Here is a 7,550-nt window from a genome sequence, read left to right on the forward strand (position 1 = left end):
CGTTGTTAATAACATCAAGGCTCCAATGATGCAGGGAGTGAGGGCACTGGACGACGCCGAGTACGTGTTTCGACTGGTCCCGATGAAACGTAAAGTCTCTATAGAGAGGTGACGGTGGTGCCGTATGCTATCTGCAAGACGCAATGCGTCGACCCTGACCTAGCATGTGTCTACCGTAGACAATAGCACTCAGCTATACACCGTCGTCAACGATATGACGGGGACGTCACCCAGGCTATATCCACGGTGGATGCTTTTCTTGAGCTTGTATCCTTCGAAGAATTCGGCGGTGCCTTGAAGGCAGGCAATTTAGCCGAGGTGGTCATTATAAAACCGAACGAGGATATAAATTTGTCGTCGCTGCTCGATGAAACTGTCCTGAAGGACTCTAAGAGAGTGCTGAACGCACAAATTGGATAGTCGACTCTAAAGGATCCCTCGGATCCGTACCATCCTTTGGTAAAAGAACTTCAAGACGTCGTCTCCAAAGACCCGCCGTCGGTCCTAACTCCGAATCGAGGTGTGCGTCATGTGATTGACCTGGTTCCGAAAACCAAATACTGCGTAACACGCTAATGGCCCCTGCCCAAAGATAGTGTGACGTTATTGACGCCTCCCGAGCAAAGCACGACGCAGGAATGATGCGTGAAGTTAAGTCTTCCCATAACTTCAGCCGCATCTTTTTGACTAAAAAAATGGCACAACATTCTACAGCTTAGTTTTGTGTCCAGAAACCGAGCGGCAATTGGCGTATCCCTCACGCTAACAATAACCCAAACGCTGCCACCATTCCGGCACAGACGCCGATTTCTAGGAAGGATGTCCTCCAGAACTATATTGCTGGCTGTTCAAGTACAGCGCACTTGACTTGGTCGATGGTTATGACCAATTGCTCGTGAGAGTTAGTGATATTCCGGTGACAGCGGTGAGTACTGCGAGCGGCATGTTCTGAGAGTGGCTAGTGATGTCCCAAGGGTTGTCAAATGCACTCAGCAACATTAATCGCCTTGTGATAAAGTTGTTCAGGCCCCATTGGGTGTATGCACAAACAAACTTCGACGACATCATCGTCCACAGTCGTGGGGGCACGGAAGGACTGTTGAGAGAAACCAAATCATCCATTTGAGATCGGTACTCGAGTGCATGTGCACGAATAAGCTGTGTCCCAATGCCGATAAGTGCATCTTTGGCGCAGAAGAAATTCTCTTTTATGGTGCTTCGTTGGGAAGCGTGGCCTTATAGCGGATCCCGCTGAATTCAAGGACATTGTGGACTGGCCGGTTCTAAAGAACCAAAAGGACTTGCGCAAGTGGTTTGGTCTCATCAACTACTTGCACAAGTATAGCACGAATTATGCGGAAGTGGCATGGCCAAGAAGGATACGGAAAGGTATTGGGACACCGAGCATCGAGAGGCTTTTGACACGGTCAAAGACAGTTTCCTTCATGCACCATACTGGCGTTGCCGGACCCTGGTCGTCCTTTTAGTGTCGTCTGTGACGCTTCACACTTTGCCATCGGCTGTGCCCTGCTGCAAGCAGACGCCAAGGGGCAAGATCGAGTGATCGCGTTCGAATCTCGCCAGCTTAGTGCTGCGGAGAAGAACTATCCAGTCCACGACAAGCTATTACTTGCGACAAATATGCACTTGTCAATTTCTGAGTGCACCTGCTTGGCTCCAAGCCGTTTGTGATCTACACAGACCATGCTTCGTTATGCACTGCGACTCAATCGCCTCACCTCTCGCAGAGGATGGCCAGGTGGCTCCCATTCTTTGCAAAAGAAAACTTCGAAGTGAAGTGTAAGCCAGGAAAGCAGAATGCCTTGGCCGATGTGTTGTAACGCAGACCAGACTATGAGCTTGCTCATGTTACAGTTGTAACGTCATCTGTGACGGATTTGAACCGTACCGCGTATGCGGGTGATGGGATGTGTGTAGATTATGAGCTTGCAGATGTACGTCATCAGTGATGGTTTTGATCTGCGCCACATACGCGGGTGATGGTATGTGTGTGACGCGTTACAGGCTCTCGGGAGCAAGCATTCCGGAGACTCGGACAAGAAATTGTCGGCGTGATTGCGCGAACGGTGACTTCGTTGAATAACGGGTTGTTGTACTATAGCACGGCAGATACGCCACGAATTTTAGTTACTCGCGATGAGGATTTGAATTAGGATTTAAATTAGGATTTGAATTACCGTATCCTCGATAAGGACCACGACACCCCACATCTCGGTCGTGAGGGGACGCAAAGCTCGGTGAGATGCCACTATTGGTGGCCCCAGCAATACAAATAGACGGGCACATATGTGCGCGCGTGTGAGACATGTCGAAGGGTGAGAACCTCTCCGAATGCGGCGGTGCCGCTGGCCAGTTTGCCGGTACCCTCCGGTTGTTGGCAGTCTATGAGTATGGACTTTGTGTTTGACACACACGGGTGTAGTGGTCTTTGTGGACGGTTTGAGCAAGATGTCTCATCTTGCGGTAGAGCCGAGCATCATCAACGGTGTGGGTCCAGCGACATTGTTTGACAATCGTGTCTTTCGACAACATGGACTTTCGAAGTCAATTGTCTCTGATAGAGACCCGCGCCTCACTGGGAAGTTTTGGTCTACACTCTACAGGGTGCTGGGCACCAAGTAGACTATGTCAATAGCGGGCCATCCGCAGACCCATGATCAAACTGAGTGCGCGAATCGCGTTCTTATAGACGCTCTTCGCAGGTCTGCGCTGAAATGCCGAAACGCTAGCGCGCCATGCTGTCAATCGTAGAGTTTACTCTGAACAATACACCGGCTATACGCCGTTCTACGCGAAAGGGCTTGTTTATACTCGCGTCTCACTGACGCCGCCATCCCATGGCTCAGGGCTTGGCGGGGGAGGAATAGCTGAACTAGCTGATGTCAGCCCCCTCACTGTCCGTATAGAAGTTGATGACTTCCTGTCTACCAGACTGAGCGCCTACGACGCGTTCGCGATGCGACGGCTGGAAGCCAAATGCAGATGAAAGAAGCAGAAATGAGATCTTTAAGGTCGGAGACCTGGTGTTATTAAATGCTAAAAGCCTTCCTACACATGCATTACCTGCTGTCTTTAAGAAATTCTCCGTCAACGGTTTATTGGACCTTTTAAGATCGTGGCCAAGCGAGACCTTGCGTACACGCTGAATATTCCTAGAAGGATGCGCGCCCACCCGGTGTTTTATGGAATCTAATTGAAGCCCAACCGGGATCCGGTTCAAGTGAACGTGGAAGCGTTGGCGCCAAGGCAGCGCCCAAAGGCGTTCGGCCACCTAAAAGCTGAGCCAGCGACTGGTTCTGAACACATAGTGCAACGATTTTCGGTTCCATCGGCGCAACGCGCTCCACCGTCGCACAAAGTGCGTATTCGTCTGCTTGACAGTTAAGAGTACCTCCGACAGAGCACGATAACCCTTAACGTGGTGCGCAAAGTGCTCCAGGCACTCGAGGTCTTCCGCACAGCGGTGTAGGCGACCTCGGCAAGATGCTCGGCGGAATGCCGTTGACGAGGACTTTGTCCTCGAGAGCACGAAGATCATTGCCATGACCAAACGGCGATCGACCAAGTCGTCATCGCCCGCCATCGACTCTTCTCGATGAGGATGGTGGCGTCCACTACCACGTAGAGCGCCTCGTGGGTCGACGTCGTCGACAGGGTTTAAATCAATATCTTGCGAAGTGGTGTGGATACCCAGACTCCGAGAACTTATGGGATTTTGAGGTGCCACCTCGGAAAGACTTCCTAGAGGTCGTGACGTTTATAATCAGAAGGATCATAACGCTTCGCGTCGTTGTGCGCCCCGAACTTCTCGGCAGTAGCCCGGGAAGCCGGAGGACCATGGGCTGAGCTCAAGATATGGCTTTGAGCTGCTGGGGTCGTAACTACTCGTGTGAAATGCCACAGAGCTCGTGGGAGCGTGATGGATGATTCGATATGTCGCAAGGCGACAGTACGCAGGAAGACGGCGTTGCGCCTTGAGTTTGGCAAAATCAAATCGATAATGGCGCTCTATCCGCACGTCCACTTCCTTGAGGCTTCGCTGTAAGGCAGACAGCGAGAAACGTTTTCGGTTCCGCTGCACCCATCGCTTAAACCACTCCTCATCATCTGCAGCGGTTTTGATAGGCGAACACCACAGGAATAGTACGCATTGCGGGTACAGGAGCGCCTCCCTTTTAAGCTCGAAGTCGAGCGCGGTATCGATCCATTGGGATTACTTGTGGTACCAAAAAGCGAGCTCGGAGAGCTCTCCGCTGATTAAGCTCAGCTTGTTGAGTGGTCGGGGTCAGACTACGTAGACGCCTAATGATCGAGTGATCGGGAGTTTTGCTTCAGTAGCGGGATCTGCCGAGCGGAAGCCGTACTCCGCACGAGGGTTTATGGCCGAACGTGGACACGAGTGCATGAGAGCTGCCCTGTGGACAGCCTTCAACTGCTGCTCCTGTGCCTCGACCAGGTGATTGTTGCTACAAACACTTCCCAGAAGCCGAGAGGTTGGGGAACAGACACAATGTACGCGAGGTTCGAGCTGGGCTCACGCCGTTGGCGCACCTCATCCTCCTTGTCTTCCCATGCTGGGAAGGGAGTATCCAACTCGTAGTTGACATCCTCCAACTCGTCGGCGAGGAAATCCGTCGCCCGGGGTGGGTGTGGTGTGTTACGCTCGGTTGCCAAGGGCTTGTGATGCGCTTACCGCGAAGCCACGGACGTACTGCCCGGAGATGCACCCTGTGTATAAGAAGCAGAAGGGCTTTGCCCGCAGGCGCCCTCGGACTGGCTGTTTTGCGTGTCGTAGACACAGGGCTCATTAAGCGGGGAGTGTTTAAGGTTGTTCTTAAGAATATAACGAAGTTTCAGACACGCGAGCCTCGTATGAGGCGACAGTTTAATGTGAATGGTGGATATCCACAATTGAATGGAGGGCTGTTTATCGAGTTTACATGTACCCTTGTATAAAAAAGCGGTCGCACAAGATGGTGTGACCGTACATAGGTGTGGAGTACACAAGTTGGTGTAATCACACAGTGGTGTGGCTACACCGTAGGGTAGGCCACCACGTGGCATAATTGCCAGTAGTAATACATATTAATCAGGTTTTACTACATTAATTACGTTTTACTATATCAATTAGGTGTTACAATGTTAATTAGGAAACCCTAGGGTTGTAAATATTTGGCGGCTCTGCCGCAACTAAAACAGTCAAATACCGTTTCAATTTTGAACTGAAGAGTCACTTTACCTAGGTTAAGATTTTAAATATTCTTGGAAGCAGCGGATTGCGATCTGCTGCACTCGCACTGGTTCTTGAAGAGAACGTAAGGTCGGTGGCCTTAGCTTAGCTTCCTTTATGCAAAGAGCGTTGGCAGCCCGTCGCATGGATAGTAGGATCTTAAGTATGGGCTTCGCCTATTCAGTATTAGCTGGGAGGAGGTGGCGAGTCCCGCCTTAACGTCGACGTCGCACAATAAGCTTTGCAAAGTAAATATTTAATTGGACGAACATTTTCTCAAACTGGCTTGAAATATTGCAAAATGATGAGGCGACGAGCCTTCTGCACATAGTGCTAGAATTTTTTCTTCAATCCTCCATCGGCACTATCATTCGGCGCCGTACCAAATATATGTTCTTCATAGACGCACCATATACCGTAGCAGTTGTTGATCGAGCAGTAATGGGTACTGCTGGGATGTTGGGACCTCAGCAGGAAGCACTTGCGGGGAGAAATTCGCGCGTTCATTTAGCTCGCGCACTGAACTTTATGTTCATAATTTATGGCTAAGCAAAATCGCGGTGAACCGTTTTTGTTGGCTAGATCGACCAAATGCATAGTTACGACGTGATATATTTATTCGCAACCATGTTCAAGCTGCCACGTGTTCTGCTTGCAGGCGTGCAGGACGATCTTGCTGACCTAGGTCCATTTCTTTTGCACCTCATCGTCAGCTTCATAGCCGGTCCTACGCTTCGATTAACGGACGCGGTGTGCAGTGCTCACGCGTAGGTAAGCGCCTTTAAGTATCGAAAGGTCATATGATGGGAAATACATGGGCCTTAAGACAAGAATCAAGGATACATTTATGAGAGCTTATGAAATATAAAATTTCAGTATGGTGTTTCCACATGCATTTTAACGTCTTTTTCGAAGTCATAAACATTATGTGTGAAACACAATCTTGCTTTCTACTTGGGAATTTGGGCCGGCGGAGAGACCGACGTGCCTCTGTCCTTTGATGTCGGTGGCATAGACCAGTCACATCGACTGGATTTTTTACAAAGGTTTAAGTTCAAGCTTTCGGAAATTCAAGTTCCGTACACCCAAGATGTTTCATAAGCTTGAATTGATATTTAGCCTCAGTGCACATTAAATTCTGTAAGATTTCAGTTTAGTCGTAATTATCGACCCAAATAAATATTCACGAAAAAGTACAACGTGCTTCTGTTGCACATCGTGAACATGTTCTCAAGCTTTTTTTGGACGAGGCGGATGCAGTTGGATCGAGCTTTTCTGTGATTTGGCTGGGTACAGCAGCAAAGCCTCATAATTTGCAGCGAAAGTGGGTCGTCTTCGTGAAACTTCTAGGGATCCGGGGGGGTTGCATTTAGCTCTAGAAACCGTTTATGATTTCTATTTAGTTGCCATCTGACTCCAAAACCTTAAGCCGTTCTTCTTACTCCAAGTTGGGGCTGTCCTTCTCCCTCCACATCGAATATTCCTTCCTCGTCTCACGAGCGTGTGTGTTGTGTTTGAGGGAGTGTAGTGAACATCGCCCTCTTTCAATGCATCACATAAATATCCTTCGGACGCTGAGCGTAGCTCAAAAGTACCATGGCGACGCCTCATCATATAGTTTACTGATCAGTTGTGGATGAAAGATTGAAGTAATGGTCACACCAAAAGATGACGTAGCCTTTCACGGTTAGTTAGTTAGTTAACCTGGATTTATTATTATAGATAGTAAAGCATGTACATTGGATACCCCTTTTATCGGCAGCTGTAATGATGCTGATTTCTCAGAAGGAGTCGGGTTACGAGTCCTAGGGCGGCATTTATACCTACCCTCTCTGTATTTGTTTTTGCGCACACTACGAGCCAACGCTTCCTCTATGAGCCAACACTTCCTCTATGCACTCATTAAAGTGTTTTGTACTCTTTTAATCTTATACAAAAATTAGCTTAGCGCTCCCTGGAAACTTTCATGCTCTGCGTTTCGGCCAGCTTCATGCTAGTCTCCGGCCCATGTCAACAACGACGCAGAAGAATCAACGGAATAGCATACTACTCAAGTGGTGTTTGATTCAGTCGAAGATCATCGCTCTTTGGTAATGCTCGAAGACAAATACTGGCGTGGCGGGGCCTGGCGTGGCGTGGCTGCCGTGCATTTGCTTGTGAGTAGGAAGTGAAATGAATTTTGCTGCTCAAACAGTATTTAGAGTATAATTGCAAAGCATGTATACTAATTATATACTTAAGAAGAGAGAATAAAAAAATGCCCCAACTTTTGCCATATATAAAAAAAATATCCCAACTT

Source organism: Plasmopara halstedii (genome assembly GCF_900000015.1).
Source record: "Plasmopara halstedii genome assembly, contig: Scaffold_3060, whole genome shotgun sequence".
Taxonomy (NCBI): domain Eukaryota; phylum Oomycota; class Peronosporomycetes; order Peronosporales; family Peronosporaceae; genus Plasmopara; species Plasmopara halstedii.